This window comes from Arabidopsis lyrata, assembly GCF_000004255.2.
Source record: "Arabidopsis lyrata subsp. lyrata unplaced genomic scaffold ARALYscaffold_4, whole genome shotgun sequence".
NCBI lineage: Eukaryota > Viridiplantae > Streptophyta > Magnoliopsida > Brassicales > Brassicaceae > Arabidopsis > Arabidopsis lyrata.
Window position 1 is genome coordinate 10,694,270 of NW_003302552.1, and position 22,963 is coordinate 10,717,232.

The following is a 22,963-nucleotide window of genomic DNA, read 5'->3' on the forward strand; positions in this document are numbered from 1 at the left end:
TTGTTAGTTCGGGAATAAATTTTGTGGCTCTTCATCTATAGTTTTTCTTAATGCTAGAATTTGATTGATCACCTTGTTCTAAATTCTAGGTTGATTTATCGTGGCATCAGAAGTGCTGTTAATCGCCTAACATACTTGGATGAGCAAAGTGATCCTCAGCCAACGATGGTTGAAGTTGGGGCACTTTGTGAACATATAAATCCTGCTCGTTAATGCTTGCTTTACTCTGTTAGAATCAAACGATAGTTTAGGTTCTGATTTAGTATTGTTTAGTTAGGTAATTACGCGATAGCGACTTGCCTATACCTTAGTAAATTGAGTTCAAGAACGGTTGTTAAATGTTCCCTAAATTCGATTTGCTTGTTGTATCGTATCCTGGAAGAATACCCTAGGCCTAATACTTGTTTAGTTATTTGAATTATCTGCTTGAATTAATTGCTTGTCAGAAACAAACCAAATCCTTGATTTATTTATCCCTAGCTTTATTTATTCTAATTGTCTTTTAGTGCAATCCTTGGTCTCTGTGGATTCGACCCTAAAATACTACAACTGATTGCCGTATTTGATCCGGTAGTTGTTTATTTAGGCTATTATTTTACCTCTGATCAAATTGGCGCCGCTGCCGGGGACCAATAGATTGCCTTTAGGATTTTTAGAATTGAATTCAGTCTAAGTTTTAATTTTCGTATTTTATTAATTTATTCATTTATCTTATCTAGGTGAGCAATGGAAGAAGTTAACCAAGAAGCACGAGCCGAGGGAAATAACCCAGGTGTCATTGATCCCATCGCCCCACCTGCCAGACCGATCGATCCAGTTGAAGGACCGATCGATCTCCCTATTGAGCCACCAAGACGCATCACTCTAAAAGAGCATAATGCACCGGATCAATTGTACGAGACCCGGTTAGCCATCCGCCCACCCACTCCTCAGGTGGAAAACTACCAGATCAAGCACAGCTTGATCTCTCTAGTACAGATCCGTATCTTCAATGGTTCGTCATCGGAGAGCCCTCTCGACCACAGTGAGGCTTTCGAGGGACTGTGTGAAACTGCAATGCCAAGCGGAGTGCCCTACGACTATCTAAGGCTTACCCTCTTCAAGTTCTCTTTGGGGAATAAGGCCTCGAGATGGTTGAAAATGCTAGAGCCGGGATCCATTACGACTTGGAAGCAATGTAGAGGAAAGTTTTTGAACTATTTCTACACCAAGTCCCGATCCGCGAAGATAAGGAATCAAATCGTCACCTTCTCACAAGAAGAGAAGGAATCATTCTGCAAAGCATGGGTGCGATTCAAGGAGTATTTGAGAGATTGCCCTCATCACGGGTTCACAAGGGAGAATCTTATGAACATCTTCTACTGCGGAGTCGATTTCTACTACCAAATGGCGCTAGACACAGTAAGCCGAGGTGATTTCTCCACCAACACGGCTGACAAAGCTAGTCTTTTAATCGACAACCTAGCTGCGAGCAGTAGTTACAAACTCCCCGATGAATCTCTAGAAGATGCTGGCACCTTCAAGGATCTTAGCTCTAAGGTGGATACTCTCTTGCAAAGAAATCGACGTACCACACGTCGAAAAATTCTCGATGACCCCGATCCTGGCGAGACTGAAGAGCTTCACTACTTGGGTAGGCAAGCGAATTTCCAAGGCGATGGAGGGTACCCCCATCAATTGTACCCACCTCAAAAAAGTTTTCAACCTTATCCTGGTGCATATCTTCAACCCAACTCGTCGGAAAGTAGGCTCGAAGCCATGATGCGCACTCTTATGGATAGCCACCAGCAAAGCTCTAGCAACATCAACGTCAAAATCAACAACATGTAAAATGACCTCAATGGAAGAATCGAGACGTTGAGCAATCATATTCGCATGCTAGAGAATCAAGCGGCACAATCCGCAGCCGGCGTTAGAGCACCACCAGGAGTACTCCCAAGCAAACTAGAAGAAAATCCCAGGGAGTTCATGCATGCAATAACGCTACGGAGTGGAAAAGGGTACGAAGGACCCAAATGGCCCGATAGGACCGGTCCGTCCGCAAACTAGACCGATCGGTCCGCAGAAGAGAGTAACCCTAGATGGGAGCCTGGGACCGATCGATCTCCAGCACAGACCAACCGGTCTATAGCCAACTATGCTCCTACTTCCCCAAGAGTCAACCCATTCGATGTGGAGAATTTCGATGAGATCTTGAGAGATCACGAAGACGGGGAGCTCCCTATTCAAACTCCAAAGCCCACTACTCCGTCGCCACCTGTAATTCCACCGAAAGCTCCTTTTCCTACCCGAAGGAGAAACACAATGCACGAAAAGGAGTATGATAGGATGAGATCAGTAGTGGGAGATCTCACGAATAAAGTTGGAATTCTCAACCTGAAGGAGAAACACAATACTCCAGGTCAAGCTCCCATTCATCGAACCAGTCAAAATGGTTACATGCCTTAAAGAAGCTCATGAAAGACATTCTCACGAATAAAGTTGGCCTAGAGTAGGGAGCTATGCACCTCACGCACGAGTGCAGTGCAATACTTCAATATCAACTACCAGAAAAGCGTGAAGATCCTGGTCCGTTCACTCTACCATGCTCAATAGGAAACTTAAAATTCAAGAGATGTCTCTGCGATTTGGGAGCAATTGTGAGTCTTATGCCGCTTAGTGTTGCGCAGCGACTTGGTTTATTCTCTTTTAAGCTAACCAGGGTGACTCTCATATTAGCTGATCGATCGACGCGGCGTCCAGAAGGTGTTATCGAGAACCTGCCAGTCAAGATAGGAAATAGTTCAATCCTCACTGATTTCATTATCTTGAAGCTGGACAAAGAACCGCGGAACCCAATCATTCTTGGGAGACCTTTCCTCGCTACCGTTGGAGCTTTGATTAACGTACAAAAAGGAAAAATCGAAGATTTCATTGTCTTGAAGGTGTATGATGTCCATATTTACGGAATATATCGAAGATTTCATGGAAGTATTCATGGAATATTTCTCGGTATATGGATCATCATTTCAGCCATGTTTGGCGAATCTCGGGAAAGTCTTGGATAGGTGTGAGAAGAAACACCTTGTGCTGAATTGGGATAAGTGCCACTTCATGGTGAAGGATGACATAGTGCTTGGCCACAATATCTCGGATAAGGGAATTGAAGTTGACATAGCGAAAATCGAGGTGATGATGAGTCTCCAGCCGCCAACAAACGTGAAGGGAATAAGGAGTTTCCTTGGGCACGCTTGATTCTATAGGCGCTTCATTTAAGAATTCTCTAAAACAGCAAGACCTCTGACGTGTCTTCTCTGCAAAGACGTGGAATTCAAATTTGATAAAGAATGCCTTGCAGCATTCCACAAGATAAAGAGTGCACTTGTTTCGGCCCCAATAGTTCAACCACCGGATTGGGAGCTGCCCTTCGAGATTATGTGTGATGCAAGCGATTACGCAGTGGGAGCGATGCTAGGGCAACGGAAGGATAAGAAGCTGAACGTGATATACTACGCAAGTAGAACGCTGGACGAAGCCCAGTGCAACTATGCCACCACGGAGAATGAGCTCTTAGCCGTTGTCTACGCATTTGAAAAGTTCCGGTCATATCTTGTTGGTTCGAAAGTGATAGTTCACACGGACCATACGGCAATTAGGTATTTGATGGCCAAGAAGGACGCAAAACCGTGACTTATAAGATGGATTCTCTTACTTCAAGAGTTCGATATAGAGGTGAGAGACCAGAAGGGAACTGATAATGGAGTCGCCGACCACCCTTCTCGGATGAAGATCGAAGAAAAAATCCCGATAGACGACAGCCTTCCGGAGGAAAGCAAATACGCTATTGAAGCTTTACCCCTCACGGGTGCAATTATGTCACCGACACCACCACAACCGCCTGGAGCCAAGCAGCCAGCCCTCAACACATCTTGGTACCGTGACATCGCGAACTGCCTTGCGGCAGAGGTGGAGCCGCCGCAATTCCTCGGATACAACAAGAAGAATTTCTTGAGAGAGATTAGGAGATACTATTGGGATGATACCTATCTCTACAAGAAGTGTAACGATGGGCTGTTTCGGAAATGTGTTGTTGAAGGCATACTTTTCGGATGCCATAGTGATCGTAGGTCAAATAATAAACCTAAATATGCAAAGTACCGGATCAAATACGGTAATCAATTGTAGCACTTTAGGGTCGAATCCACAGAGACCAATAAGTTACACTACGAATTATGGGATTAAAGTTAAGCTAAGACAGAAATAAATATTGGTTTTTCTAGGTCTAGCAGAAAATAAAAGATAAATAATTAATAAGATAGAAGCATTGGGCATAGGGAAATCATCAGAGATGTGAAACATCAATTACAGGAAATAGTGAGAATTATTAAGTATCGTTCTTGAACTCAATTCACGATAATAAAGGCAAGTCTCTCCCGCGTAAATACCTAACTTAGCAATACTAAAATAGATCCTAAACCATTGGTTCGCTTATTAAAGTAAAACTAGCATTGACAAACAAGATTGATATGTTCACAAGGTGCCACGACTACAACCATCGTTGGCCATGGATCACCTTGCTCACCTATGTATGTCAGGCGACTAACAGCACTTCTGATGCCACGATAAATCAACCTATAATCAGTTTCTAAGGTGGCCAACTTAGATCCAGCAATAAGAACAACAATAGATGAAGAACAAGAAAATAGATTCCCAAACTAACAACCTAAACGATTTTATTCACAACATCCCTTCAGAAACCGTAGACCCAATAAGCAGACTACTCAAGCATAGAAGCAAGAACAAAGATGAACAATAAAAGAGACATCTTTATTAAAGATTCTAAACCTAAGAAGAAAGCTATAAAATATAAAATATTTATTTACAAAACTAGGAAAGAGCTACTGCTCTCTAAAAGGAGGAGCTACTGCTCTCTAAAAGGTGTGTGAAATACAATGGTCGAGCCCTCCTTATATAGGAAAAGGGGAGAGCAACAAAAGGAAACAAGAGAAATGGAAAGTCTTGGAGAGGAGGCAAAGAGAGTCGGCGGACCGGTCGATCCATGGGCCGGATCGATCGGTCCACTCATCTTCATGGGCTTGGGCCGAAATCTTCACTGGACCGATCGATCACAAGTGTGGACCGATCGGTCCCGACTCTTGTCCGCGTCGGCTTCGTCAGCAGGTTGACCTGTCTTCAGTAAATTGGCCATAACTCTTGATTGCACCGTTGGATTTCCATGAAACCACTTGGAGATGAAAGCTAACATCCGTGGCTATCTCGTGTAAAAATATTAGAACGATCCAACAGAGGGAAGGTCTTCGTCTGAGGCCATACTTCTGACGGGTCTGCTGGACTCTGCATCTTTCAATGTATATTTGCATCCAAACTGATCCAAAACGCTTCCTTTTGCAATAAATGCTCTTCAGACTTGTAAAACACTAAGTAAAGCATATAGTCCTATATTCTATCTAATATAAGTTAGTTGACTCAATATACAAACCTAAATCCTATATAGAAAACGGTAATTTTGGGACTCATCAATTCCCCCAGACTTGAATCCTTGCTTGTCCTCAAGCAAGAACAATCCAAAATACAAATTTTAAAGGGATAGGTTTGAAAACAGGAACTTACAACTTCTTGAGAATCTCCGTACATCTTCTATAAATCCATCACTCAAAGGTTTGAGCTTCAACATGTATTAACCATTGGTTTAGCAACTTTCCGTACTGATGTCCCGAGATCTCAAGGAAGCTCCAAAATCTCCATTGTTGACTCCCTACATTCATTCTTTACAAGCATGCGGTCTCAACGAGGGAGTATCGATCAAAGATCGCGTAGACGCTTACCTTCCTCTAGCTCCAAGACATTCTTCTTATGGTTCCTTTCCTCCTCTTCCCTTTTCATTCATTGAGATCGATTTCTCCCTTCTTGAGGGTATCATTCTATTTATTTCTATCGATCTCTTTTCTCTTTTTCTCTTTAGCCCGGGGTTGGTTTTCATGAGTCCGAAGTATGCAAAGGGGTAACCATGCATCCCTCAGCTCACTTCTTTGTTTACCACATCCCTTTTCTTTTCTTTTTTTCCTTTTTTTTTTCTTTTTCTTATTCAGGAGAAGAGAGAGGGAAACCATATTTTTTTTCCGAAGTTATGCGCGTCTCGGAAAGCTTGAGTCAGAGGTCGCGTTCGATGTATACCAAGCCCCAAGTTGAGAAGATTAAGTCCAAATTAACGTCTTGTCATGGGTGGAGTCAATGCTGTGTCAATCGGATTTCCAAGAGATAGGGACTTCTGGTGAGTTGTTCGGCTAATGGCATTCCAATCTTCAGCTCTTTAAAAGGATAATCACGACGGGTAGCGGAAGATGTTAGTACGAACACGCGATTTCTAGAAAGTTTATAAGTCCCAAACTGTTTTGACTCAATAAAACGACTCAAATAATAACAAAAATGTTAATGCAAATGGTCACATTCCTCCCCCACAGTTACTTCACACTGTCCCGGTGTGTAAGAAAAAACCAAAGGAAGAATGGAAACCGACAACAAAAGATAGTTATAATATACATATAAGAAAATCAAAAGCTAAAAGAAAAGGAAAGAAAAACCAGTGATCAAACCTTTGGTGTGTCTGGACAATGTGACATGAGTCCTTGTACAGCTCGGGGCAAGGGATCGATCGTTCTTCGCGCGGGACCGGTCGGTCTGGATCTTCTATGGTCTCGGACTTTGTCAATCTCCATGAGATCGATCGATCTAACGTCAGGAACGATCGGTCTCCAGTGTCTGGAACAAAAAGTTTCGCATCCTCTGCGTTTAGTACATGTTCCTGAAAACACTCAACACCGGACGTGATTTCACCGTAATAAAATCCTAAAAATAAAACCAAAAATAAAGAAAAACAAAAGAGAAGGAGAAATTATGTACGAACTCAGTGGGTTGCCTCCCATAAGCGCCTTTTTAAAGTTGTTAGCTTGACTCTGGTTTCAGGCGGCAAGTGTGGCAGAAGGAAAATCATCTTCGAAGCAAGCTCTCTCACCAGTTGTTCTTAGTTGCAAAACTTTGCTCAGCATACCATCCATTGCTTCTTGGCCTTTCTCTTTAAACTCCGAAGTGAGGATGGCCTTGACTTTAGAGAAAGGCTTTGATCTTCCTTTGCACTTCACCCTATACTCAATGGTGTTTCCAACGCATCTATGTGGTACCAAAGTGATATGAGAATCGTCCAACACTTTCGCAATATTTGCCTTGTCCCTTTTCTTGACCTTCTCGGATCGCTTCTTAGAAGAATGTGTCTCCATTCAAGACTTCGTTGACATCATTCTCATCACCAAGGTCTCCCACTGGCATGACATAATGCGCTCTATCATACTCCGGACAATGATTGCTATTGCTAGCCGCCAAATTGTTGATCAGAGTATTAGGTTCTGCTACCGTGTTAGTCAAGAAATCACCTCTACTCGCTGTGTCAAGAGCCATCCGATACTGCCATTCAACTCCATTGTAGAAGATGTTCATGAAGTGTATATCCGAGTATCTATGATGAGGATAATCTCTGAGATAGTCCTTGAATCGCAACCAAACTTCATGAAAACGCTCTGTTTCATCCTGCTGGAATGTGGTGATCTTGTTCCAGAGCGATGACGTCTTGGACTTGGTGTAGAAGAAAATTGCTCGGCATTGATCCCATGAAGTAATGGAGCCTAGTTGCAATGATTTGAACCACTTTCTCGCCTTATTGCTCAATGAGAAAGGGAAGAGCTTGCACATCATGAAGTCAACATGGACTCCACTCGATCTAAAAGTATTGCACAACTCCTCAAAATTCTCAATATGATCCAATAGACTCTCCGAAGGCAATCCATAAAACAAGTTCTCTGCCACCAAGTAAATGATTTGGGGGTTGATCTTGTAATCATACCCCTCATCTGGTAAGTGAATTGCAGCACGATTGGAGTAGAACTTGTCTGGAGTGTCGTGTTCGCCAAGAGTGGGGCGACGAACAGATGGTGACTGATGTAGATCGATCGGTCTGTTAGGGGGACCAGTCCGTCCAGCAGGTGGAGGCTGTCCATGGTCTTCATGACGTGCAGGGGCTGGTGGAGGGAAGAGCTGGTCACGAGCTGCAGCATAAGGATCTACTTTCCTCTCATTGTCTATGGTGAGACAAGGGCCATGTTGCGTAGTTTCATTGGAAGGGGTTCCGATGTAGAAGATTTTCTCATCGATGTTAGAGAAAGAGATCCTCTTATTAGGTAGATCGACAACTACACCCACTGTTGCAAGGACTGGTCTCCCAAGAATCAAAGGCATGACAGAACCTTTGGTCATCTCAAAAACATGAAAATCGGTGGGAACCAAGCGACTTCCAACGCGAACATCTAAGTAATGAATGAAGCCATCATGAGTTATGGTGGAAGCATCCGCGAACTTGAGAGATACTTGAGAAGCTTTCATATCACTTGTAACGCCCCCAAACCGCTCTATGGCCGGACAAGCCACGGGCAACCCAGAGACGCCACGTAGACAGCTCACACAGACAATCCAACAGAGGTTCCAAACGAATTCAGACCCTTAGCCAGACCATCCGCGCGAGCCATCCCTCACGACCGCGGTTTAGGCTTTTCAACCTTTACCGTGATCGCGAGTTGTGTTAGTCTGGACAAGACTAATATCGAATGAAACACACTCTTAGTTAATAAGAAAATACTCCTTTTATATCATATAAATTTTCGTACAACAAGTATCCAAAACCAACAATTACAATTGGTGCCGTGAGCTACATGCTCATGTCGACACAACAATAAAACAAAGGGTTTTACAAAAGCAACAACTCTATACCGGCTTTCCTACGTCCCGAGCATCCCTCTAATAGTTCCCACTAAGGTTTTCCTGCAAAACAAAATGGAGTCATAATAATCTAGGATTACTTAGTGAGCTCGGATTCCTTGCAACAATCATTAGTTTAACTCATCCCAACAATAATAACATCAAGCATAAACAATATACAAACAAATAAGAGAATGCACACGGAAGAAAACAACAAAGAAGCATGCTTACACGGAACAAGTCCGTATAACAAGATAACTAAGTTATGCATGCGACACCAACTATCTAGACGACTCATATGGGCCCTGATATGCTGCCTTCCATAACTGTGAACACCCGAGCTATAACCATTAAAGGCATATAACCGGAACATCACTTAAAACTCTCAAGTTGAACCTATAAAGGATATCAACAAGAGACATGCATAGCCATGCATTACCCGGCCTAGGGCCCGGGTCTTTTGCCAATTTATGTAAGTGACCAGCTAGGGATCAAGCTTACTTGACAAGCCGCAGAACGAAGGACAGACATACCCCTAATCTTAATATGCTTAAGGCACCGGATATTAAGTCACGAGTACCACATACTAAGAATGCAACAACTTAGACACAATGAAATATATGTATCTAATGCAAACAACCACATAAGTACGGAATCATTTATGTACGGATCACGAGGATCACAAGTACATGATTCGGTACCATAATCAAACAACCCTGCATAGAGATTCAAGTTAATCAACTAGGATAAAACTAGAATCTACCATGCAACCTAACCTCGCACCTAAACGCACACAATCAAGCAATTGCTCGATGATACGCCTAAGCACATCACCGAGACTTAGCAATCAATCAACTACCAAATAAACACAACAACTACCCAGCCCTAACATGTGCCATAACACATGCTTCAAGACTCACAGAGATTCGGTTGAAGGTTTAAGGTTTGCTTCAACGATCTTCAGCATCCACGGTTTGCTTCAACGATCTTCAGCATCCGCGTTTTCCCTCCTTTTTCTCTTCAAATGACTCGAGGGTGGTCGAGTATTTATAGGTAAAGAACGGGCGAGTCAGCACGCACGCGTGTCAGCCATACAGACATACACGTACGGCGGTACACAGAATGAAGACACGCGTCCGGCGTAACTTCGGCTCCAAGGGATTAAACTTCGGCTCCACTCCTTAAGAATTCGGCTCCAAGCTACGAAACTTGGGCTCCAAGTCAGCTTGGTCACGAGTCTTGACTTGGTCAATGGTCGGTCAACGGTTTACGGTACGTACCGCGGTACGGTCGGACATGCTTTTCTCGATCAACTCTCGCGTAAATTATTATTTTCTCGATCAACCTTCGTCTAATAAGCGTTAAATCACATTTTGGTCGGACTAGACTCTGGCTTGCTCGATGAATTCTTTATAGAATCATCAGATCATCGATAGGTTATCTCGCGGTACGGTCGCGGTACAGAGCTTCTCGATCATCTCTCGCCCAAATCAATATTTCCTCGTACAATCTTCAGCCAATCGTCATGATATTCGATTTCGTTCGGCAAAGACTCAATTCAGTACGACAACTTTGATACGGAATCACCCGAACGATCGATAGGTACCTTGCGGTACGGTCGGCTGTCGTCTGGATACGTCCGGATACGTACAGATCAATTTTCACTCGTCCCAACTTCATTTTTACTCGTCCAATCTTCTTTACTCTTCTTTCTAAGTTCTTTTCGACCTTTCCTTGATCAATCCTAGCACGGCCATTTACCTTAGAATGAGGGTCACTACATCACCTATCCCCAACTTCTCTGCAATAGCCTTAGACATAAGGTTCACGCTAGATCCAGAATCACAAAGGGAATTTTCAAAATCCACCTCTAAGATGTAGCATGGAACAACAAATTTCCCTGGATCTTCTAGCTTAGACAGCTTAGTGAGCTTCGGGGTGAGAGTGTCCCTTCGCTTGGCTAAGAACACACCAATCTCTTCAAGATCTTCCTTTCCAGCAACCCCATCTCGGAAAATCTTCCACAGGAAAGGTAATTGGTCCAATGCTTTTAAGAGTGAGAGTGCGTTGGTTATCTCGCTTGTTACTTCCTTGAAGCGATTGTACGTCTTCGCATCGTGTTGTGCCTTAGAAACGCGCGGATAAGTAATCTTCGTCTTGTAAGGAACTACCTCTGCTTGGGCAACGATATTGGCTACTGCATCATGAGAAAACAAATCAGAAACATCTGAATTCGCCATAGAGACCGATCGGTCTGAAGGGGATCGGTCGGTCCTGACCCTCTGGTCAGTAAGGCATCATCGTCTAGGAGATTGATCGGTCTAGGGGTTAGACCGATCGGTCTTTCGTTGTTTTCGCTCAGAATCGTGGGTTTGCCGCAGTATAAAGCTTCGCCTTGGCTCCAGCATGAGCCGTAATTGCGGACAAGTCAGAGAAAAGCGCATCACCTCCAATCTTCAGCCTTGGAATCGGCAACAGGTGAAGGGATCGATCGGTCCACAGGATGGACCGGTCGGTCTGTAGTGCAGATCAGGACTAGTTGGTGGCTGTGTTGGATCGATCGATCGATGTGCTGGATCGATCGATCCTGAGCTTCTTCGAAGGCTTGTACATCTTCAATCTCATCTTCAATTTTCCATTGAGCTCGATATACACGCTTTCCATCGAGCTCAATGTACACGCTTTCCATCGAGCTCGATGTACACGCTTTCCATCTTCTCCTTCATGTCTTGTGCCTCCACAAGACCTTGCCGCCGCTTTCCATCCTTTTTTTTTTTTTTTTTTTTGAACAAGAAAAAACCTGCAAAAAGAGAAAAACACTAATTAGTAAGAAAAATAATAAATAAATCTTAGACTAAACCCTAATCTTAAACTCGTAGGCAATCGTTATTGGTCCCCGGCAGCTGCGCCAATTTGATCGTAGGTCTAATAATAAACCTAAATATGCAAACTACGGGATCAAATACGGTAATCAATTGTAGCACTTTAGGGTCGAATCCACAGAGACCAATAAGTTACACTACGAATTATGGGATTAAAGTTAAGCTAAGACAGAAATAAATATTGGTTTTTCTAGGTATAGCAGAAAATAAAAGATAAATAATTAATAAGATAGAAGCATTGGGCATAGGAAAATCATCAGGGATTTGAAACATCAATTACTGGAAATAGTGAGAATTATTAAGCATCGTTCTTGAACTCAATTCACGATAATAAAGGCAAGTCGCTCCCGCGTAAATACCAAACTTAGCAATACTAAAATAGATCCTAAACCATTTGTTCGCCTATTAAAGTAAAACTAGCATTAACAAACAAGATTGATAACTACAAGAAAAGAGGGTGTTTGCGACTACAAATAGCGACTACATATATAGTCGCCAAAGTTAGCGACTACTTAATGACTAATATGTGACAATTTTACGACTATATATATTTGGTCGTATATCAGTTACCTTTTTACGACTACTATTTGAAACTGTCTCCAACACCATTTGTCAAATAAACATCGAAGTGTAAAACGTATAGAGGAGCAACAAGCTCAAAACCTAATACCCGCCGTCTACTCTGTTTCAATGAGCAGTCGTCCACGGTCAACAGCCGTTTCTACGGAGATGAACGTGGTCGACTTCGTAAAATTAAGTCAATGCTGTTTTTTTACTCAATGCTCTTTTTTCCCTTCCATTTTATAAAACTTTTCTTACGTTCAAGCCTGTATTGGAAGTGGCCTTATTTGTTCTTATTTTCATTATATTTGAGATTTTCAAAACTGTATACATGGTATGTTTTTAAAACTGAAATTTGTCTACTTGAAACTGTCTCCAACACCATTTGTCAAATAAACATCAAAGTGTAAAACATATAGAGGAAAACATATAGAGGAGCAACAAGCTCAGAGCCTAATACTTATAACAAGATAAGTTCGAAAACTTTTTTTTGCAATGGAAAATGCGCAAGTCTAATCTGATTATATAACGGAGTAGATCCGCGGTCAACGGCCGTTTAGACGGAGATGAACGTGGTCGACTTCGTTAAATTAAGTCAATGCTTTTTTATACTCAATGCTCTTTTTTTCCCTTCCAATTAATAAAACATTTCTTACGTTCAAGCCTGTACTGGAAGTGGCCTTATTTGTTCTTATTTTCATTATATTTGAGATTTTCAAAACTGTATATATGGTATGTTTTTAAAACTGAAATTTGTCTACTTGAAACTGTCTCCAACACCATTTGTCAAATAAATATCGAAGTGTAAAACGTATAGAGGAACAATAAGCTCAGAGCCTAATACTCATAACAAGCTAAGTTCGAAAACTTTTTTTTTGCAACGGAAAATGCGCAAGTCCTATCTGATTATAAAACGGAGTAGATCCGCGTTCAACGGCCGTTTCTACGTAGATGAACGTGGTCGACTTCGTTAAATTAAGTCAATGCTTTTTTTTTACTCAATGCTCTTTTTTTCCCTTCCACATAATAAAACTTTTCTTACGTTCAAGCATGTACTGGAAGTGGCCTTATTTGTTCTTATTTTCATTATATTTGAGATTTTCAAAACTGTATACATTGTATGTTTTTTAAACTCAAATTTGTCTACTTGATACTTTCTACTTGAAACTGTCTCCAACACCATTTGTCAAATAAACATCAAAGTGTAAAACATATAGAGGAGCAACAAGCTCAGAGCCTAATACTCATAACAAGCTAAGTTCGAAAACTTTTTTTTGCAACGGAAAATGCGCAAGTCCTATCTAATTATAAAACGGAGTAGATCCGTGGTCAACGGCAGTTTCTACGGAGATAAACGTGGTCGACTTCGTTAACTTAAAACTGAAATTTGTCTACTTGAAACTGTCTCCAACACTATTTGTCAAATAAACATCAAAGTGTAAAACGTATAGAGGAGCAACAGGCTCAGAGCCTCATACTCATAACAAGCTAAGTTCGAAAACTTTTTTTTTGCAACGGAAAATGCGCAAGTCCTATCTGATTATAAAACCGAGTAGATCCGTTGTCTACTCTGTTTCGATGTACCGTCGTCCACGGTCGACTTCTGTTTCTACGGAGATGAACGTGGTCGACTTCGTTAACTGAAGTCAATGCTATTTTTTTACTCAATGCTCTTTTTTTCCCTTCCACTTAATAAAATTTTTCTTACGTTCAAGCCTGTACTGGAAGTGGCCTTATTTGTTCTTATTTTCATTATATTTGAGATTTTCAAAACTATATACATGGTATGTTTTCAAATCTGAAACTTGTCTACATGAAACTGTCTAATTGAAACTGTCTCCAACACCATTTGTCAAATAAACATCAAAGTGTAAAACATATAGTGGAGCAACAAGCTCAGAGCCTAATACTTATAACAAACTACGTTCGAAAACTTTTTTTTTGCAACGGAAAATGCGCAAGTCCTATATGATTATATAACAGAGTAGATCCGCGGTCAACGGCCGTTTAGACGGAGAGGAACGTGGTCGACTTCGTTAAATTAAGTCAATGCTTTTTTTTTACTCGATGCTCTTTTTTTCCCTTCCACTTAATAAAACTTTTCTTACGTTCAAGCCTGTACTGGAAGTGGCCTTATTTGTTCTTATTTTCATTATATTTGAGATTTTCAAAACAGTTTACATGGTATGTTTTTAAAACTGAAATTTGTCTACTTGATACTGTCTACTTGAAACTGTCTCCAACACCATTTGTCAAATAAACATCGAAGTGTAAAACGTATAGAGGAGCAACAAGCTCAGAGCCTAATACTCATAACAAGCTAAGTTCGAAAACTTTTTTTGCAACGGAAAATGCGCAAGTCCTATCTGAATATAAAACGGAGTAGATCCGCGGTCAACGGCAGTTTCTACGGAGATAAACGTGGTCGACTTCGTTAACTTAAAACTGAAATTTGTCTACTTGAAACTGTCTCCAACACTATTTGTCAAATAAACATCAAAGTGTAAAACGTATAGAGGAGCAACAAGCTCAGAGTCTCATACTCATAACAAGCTAAGTTCGAAAACTTTTTTTTTGCAACGGAAAATGCGCAAGTCCTATCTGATTATAAAACGGAGTAGATCCGTTGTCTACTCTGTTTCGATGTGCCGTCGTCCACGGTCGACTTCTGTTTCTACGGAGATGAACGTGGTCGACTTCGTTAAATTAAGTCAATGCTGTTTTTTTACTCAATAATCTTTTTTTCCCTTCCCCTTAATAAAACTTTTCTTACGTTCAAGCCTGTACTGGAAGTGGCCTTATTTGTTCTTATTTTCATTATATTTGAGATTTTCAAAACTGTATACATGGTATGTTCAAAACTAAAATTTGTCTACATGAAACTGTCTACTTGAAACTGTCTCCAACACCATTTGTCAAATAAACATCAAAGTGTAAAACATATAGAGGAGCAACAAGCTCAGAGCCTAATACTTATAACAAGCTAAGTTCGAAAACTTTTTTTTTTGCAACGGAAAATGCGCAAGTCCTATCTGATTATATAACGGAGTAGATCCGCGGTCAACGGCCGTTTAGACGGAGATGAACGTGGTCGACTTCGTTAAATTAAGTCAATGCTTTTTTTTACTCAATGCTCTTTTTTTCCCTTCCACTTAATAAAACTTTTCTTACGTTCAAGCCTGTACTCGAGGTGGCCTTATTTGTTCTTATTTTCATTATATTTGAGATTTTCAAAACTGTATACATGGTATGTTTTCAAAACTGAAACTTGTCTACATGAAACTGTCTACTTGAAACTGTCTCCAACACTATTTTTCAAATAAACATCAAAGTGTAAAACATATAGTGGAGCAACAAGCTCAGAGCCTAATATTTATAACAAGCTAAGTTCGAAAACTTTTTTTTTGCAACGGAAAATGCGCAAGTCCTATCTGATTATATAACGGAGTAGATCCGCGGTCAACAGCCGTTTAGAAGGAGATGAACGTGGTCGACTTCGTTAAATTAAGTCAATGCTTTTTTTAACTCGATGCTCTTCTTTTCCCTTCCACTTAATAAAACTTTTCTTACGTTCAAGCCTGTACTGGAAGTGGCCTTATTTGTTCTTATTTTCATTATATTTGAGATTTTCAAAACAGTATACATGGTATGTTTTTAAAACTGAAATTTGTCTACTTGATACTGTCTACTTGAAACTGTCTCCAACACCATTTGTCAAATAAACATCGAAGTGTAAAACGTATAGAGGAGCAACAAGCTCAGAGCCTAATACTCATAACAAGCTAAGTTCGAAAACTTTTTTTTTGCAACGTAAAATGCGCAAGTCCTATCTGATTATAAAACGGAGTAGACCCGCCGTCTACTCTGTTTCAATGAGCAGTCGTCCACGGTCAACAGCCGTTTCTACAGAGATAAGCGTGGTCGACTTCGTAAAATTAAGTCAATGCTGTTTTTTTACTCAATTCTCTTTTTTTCCTTTTCATTTAATAAAACTTTTCTGCCGTTCAAGCCTGTACTGGAAGTGGCCTTATTTGTTCTTATTTTCATTATATTTGAGATTTTCAAACTGTATACATGGTATGTTTTTTAAACTGAAATTTGTCTACTTGAAACTGTCTCCAACACCATTTGTCAAATAAACATCAAAGTGTAAAACGTATAGAGGAGCAACAAGCTCAGAGCCTAATATTCATAACAAGCTAAGTTCGAAAACTTTTTTTTTGCAACGGAAAATGCGCAAGTCCTATCTGATTATAAAACGGAGTAGATCCGCGTTCAACGGCCGTTTCTACGGAGATGAACGTGGTCGACTTCGTTAAATTAAGTCAATGCTTTTTTTTACTCAATGCTCTTTTTTTCCCTTCCACTTAATAAAACTTTTCTTACGTTCAAGCCTGGACTGGAAGTGCCCTTATTTGTTCTTATTTTCATTATATTTGAGATTTTCAAAACTGTATACATGGTATGTTTTTAAAACTGAAATTTGTCTACTTGATACTGTCTACTTGAAACTGTCTCCAACACCATTTGTCAAATAAACATCAAAGTGTAAAACATATAGAGGAGCAACAAGCTCAGAGCCTAATACTCATAACAAGCTAAGTTCGAAAACTTTTTTTTGCAACTGAAAATGCGCAAGTTCTATCTGATTATAAAACGGAGTAGATCCGCGGTCAACGGCAGTTTCTACGGAGATAAACGTGGTCGACTTTGTTAAATTAAAACTGAAATTTGTCTACTTGAAACTGTCTCCAACACTATTTGTCAAATAAACATCAAAGTGTAAAATGTATAGAGGAGCAACAAGCTCAGAGCCTCATACTCATAACAAGCTAAGTTCGAAAACTTTTTTTTTGCAACGGAAAATGCACAAGTCCTATCTGATTATAAAACGGAGTAGATCCGTTGTCTACTCTGTTTCGATGTGCCATCGTCCACGGTCGACTTCTGTTTCTACGGAGATGAACGTGGTCGACTTCGTTAAATTAAGTCAATGCTGTTTTTTTACTCAATGCTCTTTTTTTCCCTTCCACTTAATAAAACTTTTCTTACGTTCAAGCCTGTACTGGAAGTGGCCTTATTTGTTCTTATTTTCATTCACTACAAGAAAACACTTCATTTGCGACTGTGAAAATGGTCGCTAAACTGTCGCAAAAGAGGGTTTTGCAACTGAATAACGACTATTTCCATTAGTCGCAAAAAAACGGTCGCAAAATTTCTTTGTCTCATTATAGTCGCTAATTTGCGACTATTTAGCGACTATAAATATATCGTCGCAGATTAACGACTAATCTGTAACAGGCGAATATCGTTGCAAATTTGCGACGAAAGAGCAACGAACTGACGTTAGCGACTCATTTGCGACTGTAATAACCTTACATATTTGGGCCCAATTTGCGATTCGTTTGCAACCGTTTCACTACAAGAAAAGCATATATTAATAATAATTGTATATATATATAATAATAATTCTATAATTTATTCTAGTTATTTATATTTTCTATAACATTTTACTTTTATTAATTATTTTAATTATATTAAATTATGATTAATGATTTTTTTGGGATAAATTGATATATTAAAAATAAAAATATCAAATTTATTATTATCTTTTTTTTTTGGTAGGGGAGGGGGAGATAATTATCTCCTACCATTTATTAAAGCAAACTAAAAATTACAATCGTACTTGACGTGGGAACTCTGTCCCAGCCGTATCCTCTAACATTAAATAAAAATATCAAATTTATTATTATCTAGTATATGAAAAAATGATAAAAAATCAATATTACAAAAAATACAATAATTAAAAAATAAAAATACGTTCTCAAAATCACAAAGCGTTGTCATCTTCTTCCCCATCTTAAGCTGCAAAATCATTCGAATTCCCATCATGTTCAAGAGTTTCCCAGCCATCTCCGGCTTTGAGGAGCTTTTTTGTGAACGCCGGAACTCGGAAGTGCCGAGAACTCTTTTTTCTCCGAGCCAACTAGATCACCTCGCCTTCTTCCTCCTCCAATTCGATTCTGCAATAGAGAAGCCCAGCAAGAGAATACATTAGATCGATAAAAAACAATAGGAAACTAATTATATATGTGAATTCAACCAATGAATACAAATTGAAAATAGCTCCGTACTAATAAACAGGTCTCGGATTTCAAAATCGAGATTCTCCCATATAGCCGAGATGTCGTGGGTTGAAGCTGAGATCCCCAAATCGAAACTAATTTGATAATCGATTCAATTGCATGGTAGAATTAGAATATGGTATAGTTGGATAATCGATTGAAGAATAAAAAAACGACGACGAAAGAGACGACTAAGAAGAGGAGAAAGAGGGAAGAAGTGAAAAGAAGAGCTTAAAAAAGGGTTAATTTGTGTCCGTTAGATTCATTTTCATCAACGGTTCATATCGGAATCGTTGTGATCCCTACTTTATTGACTTAGCCAATGAGATAATAAAGAGAAGTTGAAATTTGTATCCCTTGGATTCACTCTAATCAATGGTCTATATTAAAAACTGTGTGATCCTTGTCTAAATGAGTTAACCAATGAGATAATAAAGAGAAGTTGAAATTTGTATCCCTTGGATTCACTCTAATCAATGGTCTATATTAAAAACTGTGTGATCCTTGTCTAAATGAGTTAACCAATGACAGTTTTTTCTATTTGCATTTTTAACGTTTAGCATTGTTTTGTTAATTTTTCACATTTAATTAACAGATTAGTTTTGCAATATGTTGTAAATTCATGAAAATAAATTAGATATTCTAAAACTATTTTATGACATATAACACATGTAATCAACTTCATTTGCAAAAATAGTTATATTTTAGTTTTATAGTTTTTTTTTTTTTTAATGATTGATTATATATAGTTAAGTATTAGAATTCATAATTTAGTGTTTGGGATTTAAGTTTAAAGATTTGATATTATAAGTGTTAGAATTCATAATTTAGTGTTTGGAATTCATAATCAAAGATTTGGGAAAAATAAATTCAAAATTTGTAATAAGTGTTGGTTTTAGAGTTTAGTATAAGTGTTTAGGTTTTAAAGTTTAGAATTTACAAAAACTTATACTTGAATTTTTTTGTCACACAGTTTGATATTAATTTTTAATAATTTAGAATAACAAATTTAGTGTTGATGATTTAAACATGTTCATAAGTCCTAACTTGAGGGTTCGTTTTAGTCGCAAAATGGTACCAAAGTAAAAAAATTGGGGGAAATCTAAACCGCCCAAACACTTAGCGAAAATCTTAGAAATTTCACATTTAGTACCTAAATAGTCGCAATTATGGTCGGCAAATAGTTGCAGAAATTGTCACAATATAGTCGCTAAATGGTAAACAGTTCCAAAATAGTGGCAAATTTGCAACTAGATTGTGACTATAATCTATAGTCACAACGCAAAAGGAGAGGTATACACATTTCAATCCAAAATGGTTATATATGGCATTCTATAACACTCATATTAGGGTTATAGAGGACATATATTAGTTTAAGGTTACAAAACTTTGCAAAACTCAAGTAATTTCATATTCAGTACCAAAATAGTCGCAATGGTAGTCGGTATATAGTTGCAACAATGGTCGCAACATAGTCGCACAATGGGAAATCGTTCCAAAATGGTGGCAAATTTGCGACGTTTGTGTGACTGTGATCTATTAGTCACAAGGCAAAATTTAGAAATCTACACATTTCGATCCAAAATGGTGACATATATCACTCTATAACACTCATATTAGGGTTATAGAGGACATATATTAGTTTAAGGTTACAAAACTTTGCAAAACTCAAGTAATTTAGAGTTTTTACTAAATCCCTAAACATTACTCATATGAGTAATGTAATATCATAAAGAGATTTGTTTGTTTTTGATGTTTTGTTTCTAAACATCAGTATTTATGACTTTGGTTAAAATTTTCTTAATGAGTAATATCAAATAAGGGTAGAAATGTTTAACTTTATATGTAAGCAAATTTAAAACGTGAAAATTGAGAAAACAAAAATCGAGAGTTGGTAAATAGTCGCAAATAGGTCGCAATCTCAGGTGCTAGTCGCAAAACAGTCGCAAAATCTTCAGGTGCTAGTCGCAAAATACCGACTATTTAGCGACTAACAGAAAATTGGTGGAGAGAATAAGCGTTTCAATATACGTTTGTCGCAAAACGGTCGTTACATCGTCGCTCTTTTGAGACTAAAGCGTAACTATAATAAGTGGTCGTTACATCGTCGCTCTTTTGAGACTAAATTGCGACTACCACTTCTGACCAAATAACTAGTCGCACATCAGTCGCACGTTTGCTACTGAATTGTGACCAAAACATTTAGTCTGTCATCGGTCGCAAATATGTCGCTAATGGACGACTAATTACCGACTGTTTTGTTTAGTCGCTGATTTGCGACTAATGTACGTCCATATTGTTTTTCGTCAGTAAATAGTCGCAATAACGTCGGTAAATAGTCGCAGAGATTTGCGACTAAATATTTAGTCGCAAAAGTTAGTTGCAAAACGCAGGTTTTCTTGTAGATATTATATTTGAGATTTTCAAAACTGTATACATGGTATGTTTTCAAAACTGAAATTTGTCTACATGAAACTGTCTACTTGAAACTGTCTCCAACACCATTTGTCAAATAAACATCAAAGTGTAAAACATATAGAGGAGCAACAAGCTCAGAGCCTAATACTTATAACAAGCTAAGTTCGAAAACTTTTTTTTTTGCAACAGAAAATGCGCAAGTCCTATCTGATTATATAACGGAGTAGATCCGCGGTCAACGGCCGTTTAGACGGAGATGAACGTGGTTGACTTCGTTAAATTAAGTCAATGCTGTTTTTTTACTCAATGCTCTTTTTTTCCCTTCCACTTAATAAAACTTTTCTTACGTTCAAGCCTGTACTGGAAGTGGCCTTATTTGTTCTTATTTTCATTATATTTGAGATTTTCAAAACTGTATACATGGTATGTTTTCAAAACTGAAACTTGTCTACATGAAACTGTCTACTTGAAACTGTCTCCAACACCATTTGTCAAATAAACATCAAAGTGTAAAACATATAGTGGAGCAACAAGCTCAGAGCCTAATACTTATAACAAGCTAAGTTCGAAAACATTTTTTTTGCAACGGAAAATGCGCAAGTCCTATCTGATTATATAACGGAGTAGATCCGCGGTCAACGGCCGTTTAGACGGAGAGGAACGTGGTCGACTTTGTTAAATTAAGTCAATGCTTTTTTTTTACTCGATGCTCTTTTTTTCCCTTCCACTTAATAAAACTTTTCTTACGTTCAAGCCTGTACTGGAAGTGGCCTTATTTGTTCTTATTTTCATTATATTTGAGATTTTCAAAACTGTATACATGGTATGTTTTTAAAACTGAAATTTGTCTACTTGATACTGTCTACTTGAAACTGTCTCCAACACCATTTGTCAAATAAACATCGAAGTGTAAAACGTATAGAGGAGCAACAAGCTCAGAGCCTAATACTCATAACAAGCTAAGTTCGAAAACTTTTTTTTTGCAACGGAAAATGCGCAAGTCCTATCTGATTATAAAACGGAGTAGACCCGCCGTCTACTCTGTTTCAATGAGCAGTCATCCACGGTCAACTGCCATTTCTACGGAGATGAACATGGTCGACTTCGTAAAATTAAGTCAATGCTTTTTTTTTTACTCAATGCTCTTTTTTTCCCTTCCACTTAATAAAACTTTTCTTACGTTCAAGCCTGTACTGGAAGTGGCCTTATTTGTTCTTATTTTCATTATATTTGAGATTTTCAAAACTGTATACATGGTATGTTTTTAAAACTGAAATTTGTCTACATGAAACTGTCTACTTGAAACTGTCTCCAACACCATTTGTCAAATAAACATCAAAGTGTAAAACATATAGAGGAGCAACAAGCTCAGAGCCTAATACTTATAACAAGCTAAGTTCGAAAACTTTTTTTTTGCAACGGAAAATGCGCAAGTCCTATCTGATTATATAACGTAGTAGATCCGCGGTCAACGGCCGTTTAGACAGAGATGAACGTGGTCGACTTCATTAAATTAAGTCAATGCTTTTTTTTTACTCAATGCTCTTTTTTTCCCTTCCACATAATAAAACTTTTCTTACGCTCAAGCCTGTACTGGAAGTGGCCTTATTTGTTCTTATTTTCATTATATTTGAGATTTTCAAAACTGTATACATGATATGTTTTTAAAACTGAAATTTGTCTACTTGAAACTGTCTCCAACACCATTTGTCAAATAAACATCGAAGTGTAAAACGTATAGAGGAGCAACAAGCTCAGAGCGTAATACTCATAACAAGCTAAGTTCGAAAACTTTTTTTTTGCAACGGAAAATGCGCAAGTCCTATCTGATTATAAAACGGAGTAGAACCGCCGTCTACTCTGTTTCAATGAGCAGTCAAGGGCGGACCCACTTGTAGTGTAGGGTAGGCAGCTGACCTGCCCAATTTTTCAATTTTTTTTGTATATATATAATTCTGTATAAGATTTAATGACTTAATGACTTAAGTATATAAGTTGACCTGCCTACTTTGACTTAATGACTCAATACGTGAGAAGCCCACAACCCAAAAGATTGATGTGCAGCAAATAGTTGATGGCCCACAAATTTGAGGTTTATGTATATTTTCTTATTTTCTTTATTTTAAATTATAATTAAAAACAAATTGGCCTTTTAACCTAATTGTTATTCTTTGG

At 38.8% G+C, this 22,963-nt stretch overlaps 1 long non-coding RNA gene across 1 annotated transcript; it reads right to left on the reverse strand.

Moving 5' to 3' along the window:
* Positions 1-17,917: 17,917 nt before the first annotated feature.
* On the reverse strand, positions 17,918-18,628 carry LOC110229362. The gene is made up of 2 exons (XR_002332754.1): positions 18,380-18,628; positions 17,918-18,268 (listed from the first exon to the last, which is right to left on the reverse strand). It is a non-coding gene; the product is annotated as an uncharacterized LOC110229362 (long non-coding RNA).
* Between the last annotated feature and the right edge of the window lie 4,335 nt (positions 18,629-22,963).